Consider the following 17,876-nt stretch of genomic DNA (forward strand, 5'->3'; position numbering starts at 1 on the left):
TCATTATTATATCTGACTTTGTTTTCTTGAACTATTCTTTAACATTTTCTTTTCAGTTCATTGATTTCATCTTTTCTTTCTTTTGCTTAAATTGTTGTATGTTTAAGATAAAATTTCAGAATCTTTTAGTCTGCAGATGACATGCAGATGACATGCAGATGATGTTTTCTTTCTTTCTTATCTTTTTTAATGACCTCTTATTTTCTTACTTAATGATGTTTTTGATGTCATCCCTCAGTACCTCAGGTCTTCTGACATTAGTGTGAAATGCATCAAATCTGTTCTAGATAAAGTCCAGTGGGTACCAAAAAGGACATTTCAAAGCAGCGTTAGAAATGTTTCAACAAGTTTTAAAAGAATATCAAGATGATCCAATAGTAGTGGATGAGTAATATTAGTCGATAATTATCTTTATTCCTCCCCAATCCACTTCCTTTCTCTTATAAAATTATCTTGTAAAATGATTTTTCGTTCAGTTCTGCGCAGTTCAGAGTATGGTGCCTGGAGCACACATGGGAAAGAGGAAGACTGTGCCTACACCCGGACATCCGCAATTCCTGACTCAAACTATGTATTCCTTGGGAATGATCATAGGACTCAATTCAAATAATCAGAATTAGCATCAGTAATTAAATTTAAGCTTTAGAATAAAAATCCTTTTTACATTAGATTTGAACCCTGAGCTACAAATTGAAGCTTCATTAACTGGGTTTGTATAAGCCTGAAAATGCAGCCTAAGAAAGACTAAGAAATGGAAGAGGTCAGGAGCTGAAGACATTGCTTGTACTCTCAAATGAAGTTCAAACTGAGGTCAGACATGGAATTTTTAGTGACAACAATCAAAAATATTGTTTTTATTGCTAAAGAGTTTAAATTGGATTTTAAAAGACTTCTGATTTATAAAATCAGTTTATGAGGAAAAAATGAAAATAGATCCGTTCTCTTTCACCTTATAACTTTAATTCTCCATTTTCTGATATGTAGATTTTATTACTAAACGAATGCTGCAAGAATAGAAATGCCACAAACAGAAATTTATTTTCACATAGTTTAGGATTCTAAACACCTGAAACCTAGACACCAGCTCTCAGGAAAACCTTTCTTTCTTTGTGGTCTGCGGGGGGAGGGCCATGTGTCTGTTCAACACCATTGGTCTGGTATCACGGGAATGCTTCCACGTGTCTCAGCATTCATCCTAACACTCATGGCAGTGGTCCTGGGTTCAAAGAATTCATTTAGCTCCCAGCAATTCTTTCTTGGTAGCAGTTGGCTCCCTTTTCTCTGCTCCTTTCTCTCTCTTTGTATTTCTTATAAGATAAAAAGTGATGTAGGGGAAAATCCCTTATATTCATTCCATCAGGGCTGTGACTTAAATAAGAGTGTTACATACCACTAAATATAGCCTTATTAACATAATCAAATTCTGCTTCACTACCCATGGGTAGAGGATAGAATTTATAATACATCACAAATAGAGGGAAAAAACAGTGGTGTGAAAAATCTAGGAATATATAAAATAATTTATGTGTTGTGAATTTCTAGCATAATTTCTTATAGCAAATAAAATGTATTAAATTCTATAACTAAAAATAACTAAGATCATTAACTAATATGAGCCCATTGGTCCATAAACACACTTTCTTTCAACAAATATTCATAGGTCTCTTAGTGTTTCAACTGAAGATTCTTATTGTAACAAATTATACAATGACTACCTAGTTATTTTTAAACTATAGTTGTCTTGAAATCAGAGATTATGTTATTAATATATTTTATGTGAAATATCAAGTGAAATATTTTACAGAGTATAAATAACTTTATTGAGAATAATGAAACATTTTTAAGTGTTGATTATATATAATAATTATATACTATATATGTGGATTTTATACCTAATTCAGGTATGTTTTTTAAAGATATATAGAACTAAAAGGCTCATAAAAAAACAATCCTTCTCTTAAAGACAAATAATTAATACATATTTTTTCTATTTATCCCCATTTTTACATAATATTCTTCAACAAGTATTTCCCTACCAATTTAAAAATTGTATTTATGGTACATTTTGATAAATGAAGACTTGCAATAATCATGCGAATTCCCCTAAGTTATCTTCTCAATATACCTGTGCCTGTGTGTGTGCACGTGTGTGTATGTGAGAGAGAGAGAGAGAGAGAGAGAGAGAGAGGAAACATGTCTGAGTTTTCCAGGGATTGAAACAATTAGTAAGCAGTGATCTGATGTTTTTGTTGTTTTGTTCCATTCCCCTTAAAATTAATTGGATTTTCTGCTATTATTAACAGTTATATATTTGTTTGTTTGTTTAACCCAGTATTCCATGAACTTTTATGGATTTTCCACATATTTAAACAGATTTTTAATTTGGGTAAATATATCATTTAAAATTATTTAAGATACTTACAATTATTTTAGATAGGATTTTGCTATTGCCAAATAGCCTTTTGTCCTTTTATTCTTCATATTTTCTTAATTGAATCCTTCATCCAAGTGTTTTAAAATGATTTAATTGGTTTTGAGCCACTGCTTACTGACTACATCTGTGAGAGACACTATGGAGAAGCTCCATTGCAGCAGCTAAAATCAAGATAGGGGCATACTGTGGAACAGACCACAAATTGCTCATATGTAAGTTTAGGCCAAAGTTGGCAAAAATACAAAACAGGTCCACAAGCACCAAAATATAATCTGAAGTGTATCCCACTTGAATTTCAAGAATATCTCAAGAACAGATTTGATGTATTGAACACTAATGACAGAAGACTTAATGAGCTGAGGTATTCCATCAAGAATATTGTTTATGAAGAAAACAAAAGGCCATTAAAAAGACAAGATAAAAAGAAAAGATCAAAGTGGATGTCAGAAGATATTTGGAAACTTGCACTTACTTCTAAAAAAAGAAAAAAGATGATTCACTTATCATAAACAGCAAGAACTCAAGAAAAAATTCAAGTCTCACATTGCAATATTGAGAGATTTAATGGACAAAATATTGAATGATGTACAAAGCATCCAAAGAAAATGGATAGAATACACAAGAACCCCTGTACTAAAACTATCTAGTTGACCTTCCCTCATTTCAGGAGACATCATATGAGCAAGGATCAATGGTAGTGAAGGAAGACGTTTAAGCTTCACTGAAAGCATTAGCCAAAGACAAAGCTCCATTAATGTATTGAATACCAATTGCAGTGTTTCAACAAACTTATGAAACACTAGAAGCACTCCTTTATATATGCCTGGAAGAGATACATATTTGTACCCATCCCAAAGAAAGGTGACCCAACAGAATGCTCCAGTTATAGAATAATATCATTGATATCACATGCTAGTAAAATTTTGCTGGAAATCATCCAACAATGGTTGCAGCAATACCTTGACAAAGGAACTGCCAAGATTAAGATTTTATACAGAAGGTAACTTGCAAAAAGGAATATCACTGGTTATGTCAGATGGATCTTTGCTGAATTCAGATATCAGAACAATGGTTACCTGTGTTCCATTGAGTATGTCCAGGCATTCAGCTATGGGGATCATAACAAACTGAACCGTCTTGAGAAAAACAGAAATTTCAGAACACTAAAATGTGTTCATGTGGAGTCACGTACATGGATCCAGATTTAGCTGTGTGAACAGAACAAGGGAATATGGCATGGTTTAAAATAATGACAGGTGTGTGTCATGTTTGTGTCCTCACGCCATACTTATTTACTCTGTATGTGGAGCAAATAATCAGAGAAGTTGGATTATATAAAGAAGAATGCAGAATCACGATGGGAGGAAGATTTATTAACAACCTGTAATATGAAGATGACACAACCTTACTTGCTGAAAGCAAGGACGACTTGAAGTTCTTGCTGATGAAGATCAAGAATTGTACCCTTCTGTATGAATTATGATTCAATATAAAGAAGATCAAAACCTTACAGCTATAAAATTAGAAAAATCATGATAAATGGAGAAAAGATGGAAGTTTCACAAATGTCAACTTGCTTGGATCCATAATCAGTGCTTATAGCAGCAGCAGTCATATCAAAATATGTGTTTCACTGGGGTAGCGGGAGCACAGGGCACTAACCCACCCAAGGGGAGGGTATTGTTTATATCTCCACAGGGAAAGAGGGACCAGACTTCAACCTAGCGCTCCAGGATGTGAATACAACATGCCACTGTGCAGTAGGGAACCAGTGGAGAATTCTGGGGGGCTGGCCCCAATCCCAACTACTACGTGGACACCTGACCCTTTCCCCCAAAAGATGGCATTGAATCTGCAGCTATTGGAGAGGGACTTATCTGATCAGAGCACATGGGTGCTGATGAAGGGGGAGGAGGAGAGAGTGAAGCACATCCTATCCCACCAGGCCTTGAGGACGATGACCCAAATTAGAGCAGCCAGTCCATAGAGAGGACCACATGGCCAGCATGTCTATGAGACATGACACCCTTCCCTGATCCATAGCTCTACAGAGGACAACACCGGAGACACAGTGTGGGAATTTTACCTGATCTGATCCCATCACACCAAGGAAAAACACTAAGGGGGTGCAACAGAACAGCAAGGGAATGGAGCAGCGAGGTCCCCAAGGAATGCTGAAAGTGGACTTTGGGGCCAGGGCGTGGTGCCCCAACAGACTGGACTGAAAAACATTCCTAAAGGCCAACAAATGACCCTTAGACTAACTACAAGTTTCTCTTTCTTGTGTTTTGTTTTGTTTGTCATTGGTTTGTTGTTGTTGTTTTGTTGTATATTGTTGCTTGGTTTTGCCCTGTCTTGTTTTTGTGCATGTTATTATCTCTGCAGGTCTGTCTAAATAAAATAGGCTGGATGAACAATCTGGAGGAGAAAACAATGGGACGGATAGTTCCGGGAGGATATGGGAGAGGGGGCTGGGGGAAGGGAATTGGTGTTAACATACCCAGGGACAAGGGAACAGCACGTGATCCAAATTGGTGGAGAGGAGGTTGTGGGAGGCCTGGTAGGGCATGATAAAGGGTAATGTGACAAAGAGGAATTGCTGTAACCCTGGTGGGGACTGAGCATGATAGTGGGACAGGAGGAAAGTCTAGGGAAATAGAGGAAAGAGCTGGGAAGCAAAGGGTATTTATAAAGGTCTAGATAAAGACATGTACATATGCAAATATATTTATATACAAGGATGGGGAAATAGATCTATGTGCATATATTTATTGGTTTAGTATTAAGGAAGCAGAAGGACATTGGGCCTCCACTCAAGTACTCCCTCAATGCAAGAATACACTGTTCTATTAAATTGGCATTCTATGATGCTCACCTTCCCTACACAACCGCTGAAGACAAAGCAGATACATAAGCAAATGTGGTGAAGAAAGCTGCTGGTGCTGGGCTATCTAAAAGATATAGTGTCTGGAGTCTTAAAGGCTTGAAGGTAAACAAGTGGCCATCTAGCTCAGAAGCAACAAAGCCCACATGGAAGAAGCACACCAGCCTGTGTGATCACGAGGAGCTGAAGGGATCAGTTATCAGGTATCAAAGAACAAAAAAATCATATCATTGTCTGCTCACCTCTATGATATGATCGCTGAAGGCAAATGGGTGCATAAGCAAATGTGGCGAAGAAAGCTGCTGGTGCTGGGCTATCAAAAGATAGCGTCTGGGGTCTTAAAGGCTTGATAGTAAACAAGTGGCCATCTAGCTCAGAAGCAACAAAGCACATATGGAAGAAGCACACCAGCCTCGGTGATCACGAGGAGTCAAAGGGATCAGGTATAAGGCATCATCAGAACAAAAATATCTTACCATAATGAATGAGGGGATGGAGTGCGGCGTGGAGACCCAAAGCCCATTGGTCTGCCGCTGGAGATTCCCTAGCAGAGGGCCTCTGGAAGGATTCAAGCCAGAAATGGTGCGATGTAGCAACGATGAAAAATACAACTTTCCTCTAGTTCCTAAATCCTTCTTCTCCTCCCCCCCTCCCCGCCCACCCCCGCCACTATCATGATCCCAATTCTACCTTGCAAGTCTGGCTAGACCAGAGGATGGACACTGGTAAAGATAGGAACCAGAAACACAGAGAATCCCGGGTAGATGATCCCTTTAGGACCAGTGGTGTGAGTGGCAATACTAGGAACGTAGAGGGAGGGTGGGTTGGAAAGGGGGACCCAATTATAAGGATCTACATGTGACTTCCTCCCTAGGGGATGAACAACAGAAAAGTGGGTCAAGAGAGATGTTGGACAGGGCAAGATATTACAAAATAATAATTTATAAATTATTAAGGTTTCATGGTGGGGGGAGCAGAAAGGGAGGGGGGAAATGAGGACCTGATGCCAGGGACTTAAGTGAAGAGAAAATGTTTTGAGAATGATGAGGGCAATGAATGTACAAATGTGCTTTACACAATTGATGTATGTGTGGATTGTGATGAGTTGTATGAGCCCCTAATAAACCATTTTTTTAAAAAAAGACAAACATTTCTTTGAAAAGCAAGGATATTACTTTGAGAACAAAGTGCACCTGATCCAAGCCATGGTATATTCAACTGCTTCTTATGTATGTAAAATTTGGACATTGAAGAAACAAGACTAATTGTGCATCTATGTATTTGCTGGAAAAGAATATTGAAAGTAACATGGACTGCCTAAAGACCAAACAAATTTGTCTTGGAAGAAGTAAAGCCAGAATGCTCCTGAGAAGCAGGAATGATGTGAATTCATCTCACACACTTTGGACACTTTGCCAGGAGTGACCAGTTTCTAGAGAAGGAAATTTTGTATACTAGGTAAAGTTGAGGGGCGGGGGAAGAAGCCCTTCAATGAGATAGATTAATACTGGCTACAACCCTAAGTACAAACATAGGAATTATTTGAGGGTGGCCCAGGACAAAGCAGTGTTTAGCTCTCCCTTGTATAGTAGGGTTACTGTGAGTCAGAACAAACTGGATAGTTCCTAACAATGACAGACATACCTACATAAAATTGCTGTTAAGATTTTGCTAGTCTTAGTTCTCATTATTGTGGATTTTACTTTTTTCCCTCTCTACTTATGTCCACCTTTTGATTGAAGATGAACTTTAAAATCATTTCAAAGAAATGTTCTTAGACTATAAATATATTCACATATGCAAATATGTCATGAACATTTTTTTGAAGATCAGGCAACAACAGTTGCACCCTATATTGACAGGGCACTATCCGAAGTTCATGCTAGATGCAGAAGAGGAGGTGGAATAAAGGGTGTATTGCTGATGCCAGATGGATCTTGACTGAAAGCAGAGGACACCAGAAAGATGTTTACTTGCGTTTTATTGATTATGACAAAGAATTCAACTGTGTGAACCATAATAAACTGTGAATATCCTTGAGAAGAGTGGGAATTTCAGAATATTTCATTGAACTCATGCAGAAATTGTACAAGAATCAGAAGAAGGACGTTGTGCAAATAGAACAAGGGAATCCTGTGTGGTTCACAATCAGGAAAGGTATGCATGTGGGTTTTCTTATTTTACCATATTTACTTAATCAGTATGTTGAGAAAGTCATCAGGGAAGCATGGTACCGGGATTGAAGGAGGGCTTACAAACAGCCTGAAATATATAATTGACAGAATCTCGCTTGTTGAAAGTGGGGACTTGAAGCACTTGCTGATGAAGATCAAGGATTGCAGCCTTCAATATGGATTGCAACTCAATGTAAAGAAGGCAAAAATTCTCACAACTGCACTTAAAGGTCCATGATAAATGTAGAAGAGGTTGAGTTGTCAAGGATTTAATCTTGCTTGCACCCACAATCATGGTCATGGAAGCAGAAATCAAAAGATCAAGAGATGTGTTGCATTAAGTAAATCTGCTGCACAGTATCTCTTTAGATCATTGAAAAGCAAATATGTTACTTTGAGGACTAAGGTCCACCTGATCTAAGCCATCGTATTTTCCCATATTCCTCTGATAGTTGGACACTGAACAAAGAAAACTGAAGAAGAATCAATGCATTTGAATTAAGATGCTGAGGAAGACTACTGAAAGTACTATAGACTGCTACAAGGACGAACTGATCTGTCTTAGAAGGATAGTGGGGATGCTCCACAGAGGCAAGGATGGCAAGGCTTTGTCTTACATATTTTGGACATATTATTATCAGGAGAGACCAGTCCCATGAGAAGGAAATCATGCTTGGAAAAGTGGAGCGGCTGAAAAAGTGAGGGAACTTCTCAACAAGATGGATTGACACAGTGGCTGCAACAATGGCCTCAGACACAGGAACACTTGGATAGATAGTGAAGGGCCGTGCACGGTTTTGTTCTGCTGCACACAGGGCCACTGTGAGTCAGAACTGACGTGATGGCACCTAGCAACAACCAAAAATGTGCCATCGACGTTTCGTCTCCACTGTTGATCCAAATTCTTACTCATTCTTTGCTCTCCAGAACAAAGCTTTGAACACTCTATCATGTATAATAAACGTCCTTCTCTCTACTGTCCCGCAGGATTATTTAAATAACTCAAACCTACATTTGTTAGTTTTGAATATTAGCAGTATTACTGATAAATTGGAAAAATTGTTGCTTCTGTCAGATTGTGTCTTGGCTTATTTTCCTTGCAGAAGAAATGTGATAGTGAAGTCATAGGAGTAAACATTATTTATGTACATCAGCATTCGATAGTAATTGGAGGTATTAAATTGATTGTTACTGATGAGGTGTCTATTCCTCTCAACTGTTCAATTTAGGTTGAGTGTGTTATTTGATTTATATGTTAATTTGCACGATTCTCAGATATTTGGCACTGATATCTCATAATCTCCCATGATGTGATCTACTATAGTTTAATCAACTCCATCATGGGATCTGCTATAAGCAGCTTAGCAGATATTAGATGTTCAGGGTAGAGTGTAATCTCCTTACTCGGGTTACAGGCCCGATGCAATTGAAAGAGTGTGAACTACTTTCTATATAGTTAGATGCTGTGGAAACGTGCTTATTTTCTGCTGGTTCTGCATTCTACATCTGGTACATTGACTTCCAGTTCTTTGGATTTGAGTCAATGGCTTGTCATATTGCTTTGCAATCTCAGGGGCCATTCGGAGTCATCTGATCTGCTGATCTGGGATCCATTCAGATCTCCAGACTCTGTGGTGTTCCTGAAAATTATAGGTCCATCAGGCCCAGTAAGTCCCGTGAGTCAGGAGAAGCCTCCAACTTAAACTTTATCTAGCTATTTATCATCTATCCCAGTTCCCCAATGGTTTTGCTTCACTTGTCTATCCAGCCTGACATATCCAATAGATATGGTTTGCTTCATTTGAAGCTGTAGGTTATCCGTGATCTTCCAACATCCTTTAAAGATCAATGTTCCTAAAAAGCTAATAGGCAATCAGTGGTTGTGAAGAAACTTCACCAGTCAGGTCCCACCATAATAACAGATAAAGTAAAATAGCCATAAGACTGTGGGACAAGTTTATAGATCACAGATACAAACAAGGCTTCTTCTAATAAAGCTTTCCTACAGGGTATCATTAATTGAAAATACAGTATTTTGAAGAGTACCACAGTTTTGAAAACTGTCTACACACAGAGATCAGAAAGACTCTCTTGACAAACAGCCACCTCAATTCTCCCACGTTGGTTTGTCTCCCACATTGTCTCCCGAGAATGACCCTCTTTAGTTTCATCCTCCCACACGTGACTTGAGAAAGGGACTTATTGCTTTCAGTGGTAACATAAGTTTGTCTACTTCAATCTGAGGTAGCATGTCAGGCACTACTTGGTCTTTTTTTTTTTTTTGCACCCATGTCACGTATTTCAGTGACTAAGAACATGCATGTTTCAAAAGAGGCTTGATTCTGTAGGAAGGTACAGCAGGGTTGGGAGAGGCATATTCCAGCCATCAATAGAAGCAGATTTCTTTTTTAATATGGTGAAAAAACGTGTCAACTACAGATTATAAATAAGCACACCTGTGCTTGACTTATTTTTGGATAATAATACATTTTGTTCATCTCAGTTTTTGAAATATTTAAGGTAAAACAGCATACCCAATGTATTCCTTCCTGCTAACTAGATATATATTCTCACTCTCCTGCAACATGTATGCAAATTTTTCTCACCCCATGTAAGCATCTTTGGCCTCTTTGCATGGTGCTTGCTATCTTTATTCAGGGGAGTTGCAATCCGCTTTCTCAGAGTGGTAAGAATCCTAATAACCTTTTTTCTCTAAAATATTTGCACTTTAAGCTGCCCAGTGAATTTGTTACTTCACATCAACTAACACCTTAAGGAATCCCTTGTGTTCCAGACATACTGCTCCGTGGATGCTAACTATAATCATTGTTGGTTATTCATGCCATGTATAAAGGTACCATTATTTACCAGCTGGTTCAAGTTCAGTGGAACAGAGGAATTTTCACAAACCCTGCCCTGGAAACCAGGAACTTTAATTGTGCTATTCCTAAATGAGTGAGTGCATTTGGGAGACATAACTATGAGTGAATAACTAAAAACAATAGTGAATGGAGACTGATCGACTTCTGCTTCAGTATGATCTAGGTACTGAAGATAAAACTGTCCGTTGGTTGGTTGATATAGAATAGCCTACTATACTGGATAGTGATTTAATTCGATTCCTTAAACTGGTCATTTAATTCTTTAAAAGTTTAATATTAGAATTCATGGTAAATTCCGAAAATCACAGAATTTTGAACCTATTGTCATATATTTTAGCTATAAAATGTGCCCCCTGGTCTAGGAACAATAGTATAGACTCCCATGTAGATTTTTTTTAAAAATCCATCCATTAAAAATAAGCTTTTAGGTGGCAATCCAACAATCATCTCTTGGAAATAATTGGAAACTGAACGCACTTCAATTCTGGGGAGAATGCTCATTTTCCTTGAGTGACCTCCAAGAGAAAGGATGCCATAAATGGTTTCTCTGCATTGGTCTCTGCTGCTGGAAGGTTGAGCAATAATAAGTAGCAGTAATAATACGTGCTCAGTAAGGCCTAGCGGACAGGTCTCTTCAAAGGCTCTGCCCCTGTCACCAGAACCACTTTTCTCATGGGGCCTTGTACCAGCAGTGGAATGGCTGAGGGGAGTTTCTTGATACTCACAATAGAAATAATGTAGTCTCTCTGACAGTCGACAGAAAGCAATCACTGTATGAGACACAAAAATCCTGTTACATATTGTTTATGTGTATATGTGTGTAGAACTTCTTGCTGCTGATATTTAAATCTCATTCCTTTCAGATTCTGATAAACCAACCAAACCATTTGCCATGCATCAGTGTACAGAAGTTCAATTCTCTCTCCACCTAAACAAACACATGTACTACTCACACCTTACTTGGTATAATTTTTATTTCTTACTGTCTTTTGGAATCACCCTTTGTTGGATTGCAACGTGGAAGCCGTTTTGCTTTTGAACAGCAAATATGAATATATTACACGGCACTGTACAAATCCATGATCAAATTTCTCTCTTTGCCACTGACCTGATTTCAATCTACCCATGTGTATGTGTGCGCCTGAGGAGGGGTGGCAGCACAACAGAGGGAGGTTAAATAGAACCACTTGTTCATACAATTAATTTCTGACTTCTATTTTTTCCTGAATATCCCTATGCAAGGTAGCATTATTTGTCCAAATGACCTTATGATTTGAAGTATATAATGATATTAAGTTCATGATCATCATCTCTGATTCCATTGTCATTTGATGCCCTATAATCAGAAATTCAACCCCTGCTAATGTCACAAACTATTGTTATAGCAAGGAAGTTCTTGTTTCAGAATTGCAGAAATGTATGTTATAATTTTACTTTGGAGCTCAGAAGACACCACACAGCACCCCTATTTGCCAAAAGGATCTGTAGCACTAATGGAATAGCTACTTCATATAACCCCAAATTTAGAGATACTTGCACCCTATTACTTATTAATTCTGAAACCCTAATACCCTGATAAATGGAATTGAGCAGTGCTTCTAAATGCTGTTGAAGCCTCCTCCGAGTAAAACAGACTTTTCGCCTGCCATGCCTCCTTCTTGGTTTTAGGGAGGAGCTGAAAGAAACCAAACTTTTTTTTACCCTTCAAGCCAATTATCCAGCATAAGCCATGCCTTGACAGCCCCAAATTCTCTACTTGCATTTCAGCCACAAACCTTCGTGGCTTTAGCTCACTCTGCCCCAGGCACCTACACAGTTAAGACACTTGTCATTGATTGTTGATTAAAGTAAGTTAGTATAATGCTATGAAACAGAGTTGCAGAATATCTATTTAATCATGGTATCTACAGACAGCATTACTGCAGACTTCATGAAGGCCCTGAAAAAGCACAGTGAATGTCCACTCTTGCCCTGAACATAGGAGCAGGAACTGATTCAGAAATGTGTGCATTTGCTAGATCTGTATTCGTTGGGCTGCTTATGGCAAGGTGAGTAAATAAAAACCACCAGGTTCTCCATGGAAGAAAGATGTGTCTTTTCAATCCTGTAAATATTCACAGCTTCAGGAACCCATGGGCTCATTCTCCTGCCCCACAGGGTCTCTATGAGCTATAATCAACTCAATGACATTTGGTTGAATAGAGATCGCTGCATATCAAGTAGCAGAGAGAGACCATATCTAAAGGGCATCTCTGAGGCTGACTCCAACCCAAGTAAAGTTTTCTATACTTCATCAGCTTCCACCTTGATATTGCTAATATGTCTATTATGCAGTTTTCAGACAGGATAATTAAATTGGAATATTGTGAAGACCATTATTCACACTTCTCTTAAGTCTTTGAGGGTAGCACTACTTTATCATCTCCCAACTCTCCATCCCTGTCCCCAAGAAATCACAATGTTTCTGATTTTCTAGCTTGCCAGTATGAGGGAGACAGGTGGTCACATTAAGTACTTCTACTTGACTCATTCTACCATGTTGCCCATTTCTCCAGGCTAGTGCTCCAATGGGAGGGTCTTCCAGTTGCTAAGTACATCTAGAACAAATCAAATTCAAATAATTGGCAACTCAGAGACTGTCTATAGGGGGATTTTTTTAAACAACATGATCACAATAAATATTGAACTAGCACACCTATTGAAGTGTTGAACCCTCAGCATGAAATATCAGTTGTCACTTGAAATCAAATTGTCCACAAAAGGTCTGTATATTTGCTTTCCCCAAGAGTTTAATCCCCCTCGAGAATGACCACAGGATCGTTGGGAAATGGCTAGAGTTATACATGAAGTCATTGCAGGATCATTCATCATGGAGCTCTAGAGTGCCCTTCAATGTGCTCTAACGTCAGTGCTAAATTAAAAAAAATTAACAAACAAACAAGAATAGATTCTATGTTGACTTAGCAATCTGAGTGGTTGGGTGATCCAGTGTTGGAGACCAGGGGCACTTGCAGCTTGGCTGACCAACTGAATGAAGAGTTGATTGCAGAATTCAAATAAGCTTTTCACGATTTGACAAGGATGATGATGGAATTATAAACATAGGTTTTAGAAACTAATGAGGTATCTTGGGCAGAATGTCAGAGAAGCATAATTACAAGACATGATTAATGAAGTAGATGCTGGTGGTAATGACACAATTGACTTCCTAGAATTTCTGACAGTGATGGAAGCAAAACGAAGAACACAGAGAGGGAAGAAGCAAATAGAGAAGCATTCTCTGTGTTTGATGAGGAGGGCAAGGGGCTAGATTAGTGCACAAAACTTCGTCCCTGATAACAAATGAAGTGGTTGATGAAACAATCATGGAAAGCAGCTATTTATGGTGATGGTCAAGTAAATTATGAAGTTTGTGCATATGATGACAGTAAAGTGAAGACATTGTAAAAATGTGTGAAATTTTTTACACAGTTGTTTTCCTTTTCTTTGTAACTTATCTGCAAATGTGTTTTCCTGTCATGCATAGTACTTAGTACTTCATTCTTCTACTTTCTTCCTTTCTCTTACTGTCATTTTTCTGAAAACTTATTTGAGAAAATTGATTAAGTAACATGTTGCATGTAGCTTACTCTGGATGTATCTAAACCTTCTGCACATCGAATTAGGTAGAGTTGGTCCAACTCAGGAATATCTGGGTTGTGCCTTTTTTAAAGTAGTTTTCTTTAGTAACTGTCATCATGTTGTCATTGAAGTGTGGAGTTCTCACCACCCCCTTAAAAAACAACTATTATTAAAATTAAGTAAAACACTTCTCAGTATTCATCTCTCACATGTAAAAATATTGTGATTACTTGCCACTGATCCCCATGGATTGCCATATCAACCAATATACTCATTATAACACTGGCATGTATCTCACCTTTGATGACTAACTGCTGTTGCCCAACTTCTTTGACTGCAGATTTTAATTCTGTCTATTAACCTATATATCCTAGTCACATAAAACTGTTTCTCACTACATGTTTTGTCACATAGAAGGTATTCATAATTAATGCTATTTGTTTTAGCACTGAATTCTGTTTTCCTAAAAAGTGAGTGCTATGTGAGACAACCTGGATTATCATTCTGTGGTCTTAGATAACAAGAATTTTAAAACAGTCCCCTTTCCTTAGCGTTTGGACCACTCTTTCAATATTTTACCAAAGAATTTACAGAAAACCAAACATTTATTCTGAGGTATCATTAGGTCCAAGTTTAAGTTAAATCTATCAGTAGAGTATCAGATTAGGCCTTAAGTAGCCTTATTGGAAAGTAAATGCTGAACCATGGATGAATGTCTCCATATCAATAAAATATTTGCTACCGATCCTTAAATCCCTCTCTACTTATTTCAATATGTTAAGATCTCCTCCCTTATAAGTTTCTGTGGTATATATAAAAGAGTGCCTGCAGCTCCTTTGGTGTATGATATTTCCTCCAGGTATATTGAATCTATTACTTCTATCATGGATTATACCAATACCTTACTCAGACTATTCTGGAAGCAATAACATTTGACAACAGTGAATAAGGAAACAAGGGAATCTTGAGGTGAGCCTATTGTGTGATCAGCCTACAAATGGACGTTGTGGCTTTCTGAGAAGTGGGAGAATGTTTCTGTGTTGTAAGGTACAAATATATGTAATAATTTAAGATTCTTGAGATCATCTGCCCAAGTGTTCTCTTGATAGATATGAGGACACTTGATTTCTCTGTCATCATTTTGACTTCAACATCAGAGACATGTGGAAGTCCTCCCCTATTCGTATTTGCAGTGACGCTACCTGGATTATCAGGCACTCAATGCAGATGCGTACCTGATAGATAAAAAATCATCTATTGAGATATTTTTGTTGGTACAGAATTCTGGTTGACAGGAGTCACTTTTTTATTTTTGAGATTACATTTCAGTGACATCTAGTTTGGAATGTCCACCATTCCTCTTTCAGTTAGTTGTCTGGTGGTGGCCTACGGAAAGGTAGGATGTTAGAGGCTGTGCTAGTGGAATATCAAGTATCAGGAGAGTTACCTTCAGTAAGAGGTTGCAGAAGAGCTTTCAGATCAAGACGGAGTAGGAAGAAGAAATAACAATATACTAGAATATCCAACATGTTGAAAAGCTTACAGACATAAGCATGTCATGCAAATATGAATCGTTTAAAATTATAAGGTATAAAAACAAAATGAAAGACATAAAAGTAGGCATATAGGCACTAGAGCTCTGAAATGGACTGATATTAATAATTTTGAGCTGAAATTCATAAGGTCTATTATCCTAAGAATGACAAATTGAAGAGGATTAGAATTAAATTATATTAAAACAAATTCCAAGTTACAAATGGAAATGAAATATTGTCAGTAATGGGATAATATCTACAATTATACCTGTAGAACTCACTTAATAAAATCAACAGGAATCAAATTAACCTCATGTGTGGAGAGATATGCTGGGATAGCTCAATATTACCAATGAGAAGGAAGCAATGGGATGAGTGCAGAAACCACCACACACAGAACTCATACACTAGTCATTTTGAATCTGAAGAAAATTTAAGCAGTCCCAAAAGGCAAAGTAAAATCTTAACTATGTGTTATCTAAATTTGAAGATCATCACAAGAAAATATTTGATGAATTGATTCCTACCAATGAGTTATGGGATGATGTTTAAGGCTATAATATATGAAGAAAGCAAAATGTCATTAAAAAGGTAGGAGAGCAGTGTAAGATATGATAAAACAATAATAATTTATAAATTTCAAGGGTTTGTGAGGGAGGGAGGAGGAAGGCGGGAAAAAAGTGAAAAATGGAGAGCTGATTCCAAGAACCCAAGTAGAGAGCAAATATTTTGAGAATGATGAGGGCAACAAATATACAAATGTGCTTTACACAATTGATGTATGTATAGATTGTGATGAGTTGTATGAGCCCATAATAAAATGATTTTTTTTAAAGGTAGGAGAATAGGGGTCATAATAGTGGGGAGGTGGGGGGAAGGAAGCATTAAAGAATGAGAGGAAAGTTATATGTTTCATTGATGCTACACTGCACCCTGACTGGATCCTCTCTTCATTGCATCACTTCTGTAAGGGATGTCCAATTATCTACAGATTGACTTTGGGTCTCCACTCTGCCCTCCCCCTCATTCACATCAAATGATTTTTTTGTTTTGTTTTGGGTTTTGATGCCTGGTACCGGATCCCATTGATACCACATGATCACACGGCCTGATGTGCTTCTTCCATATGGGCTTTGTTGCTTCTGAGCTAGATGACCACTTATTTATCTTCAAGCCTTTAAGACCCCAGATGCTATATCTTTTGATAGCTGGGCACCATCAGCTTTCTGCACCACATTTGCTTATACACCCATTTTGTCTTTAGCGATCATGTTAGGGAAAGAGAGCATCACAGAATGCTGGGTTATTAGAACAAAGTGCTCTTGCATTGAGTACTTGAGTGTAGGACCAGCATCTGCCTGCTGCCTTACTACTTAAATAAATATATGTACATAGATCTCTTTCCCTATAGTTATATGTAAATGTATTTACATATGTACATGCTTGTATTTAGACCTGTATAAATGTCCTTTGCCTCCTAGGTCTTTCCTCCATTTCCTTTTACTTTCTTCTAGTCCTACTATCATGTTTGGCCTTCATTCGGAGTTTAGCTACATTGCCCTTGATCAAGTCCTTCTGCCATTCTCACCATCGAATTTAGATCACTTGTTGTCCCCTTGTTCCTGGGTTTGTTGGCAAATAACAACAAAAGAAAACAAAAAACAAACTAGCCAAAATAACAACATCAAACAAATAAAAAGGCCTACTAAATTTCCAGATCTGTCTTTTGATTGTTATGAGTGTTTTCCATTGGAATCAGATGGGGTGACAAGCCAGGCACCAAAGTCTATTTTGAGTATTCCTTGGGAACTTCATTGTTTTGTCCCATTTGCTGTCATGATCCCAATTCTACCTTAAAAATCTGGCTAGAACAGAGCATGTACACTTGTATAGACAAGAGCTCAAAACATAGGGAATCCAGGACAGATAACATCCTCAGGACCTAATTATGATAGTAGAGATGCCAGGAGAGGAAAGGGAAGATGGGGGTAAAAAGGGAAACCCATCCAAATGAAAGATATATTACCCCCACCCAATGGGAATGGACAAAGTGGATGAAAGGAGACATTGGTTGGTGTCAGACATGAAAAACATAATCATGGGGATCATGAGGGAGGGAGGGTGGGGAAGTGGGGGGGATAATTTGATACCAAGGGCTCAAATAGAAAATATTGTGTAAATCATGATGGCATTATATGTACAAGTGTGCTTGACACAATGGATGTATGGATGGATTGTGGTAAGAGCAGTAAGAGTCCTCAATAAAATTATTTTTTTAATTAGAAACAAAATATAAAACAGCAACAAAAATAAAAGGAGGAAATGAAAGGACCAAAATCCAAGTCA

This window comes from Tenrec ecaudatus, chromosome 4 (genome assembly GCF_050624435.1).
Source record: "Tenrec ecaudatus isolate mTenEca1 chromosome 4, mTenEca1.hap1, whole genome shotgun sequence".
Lineage (NCBI taxonomy): Eukaryota > Metazoa > Chordata > Mammalia > Afrosoricida > Tenrecidae > Tenrec > Tenrec ecaudatus.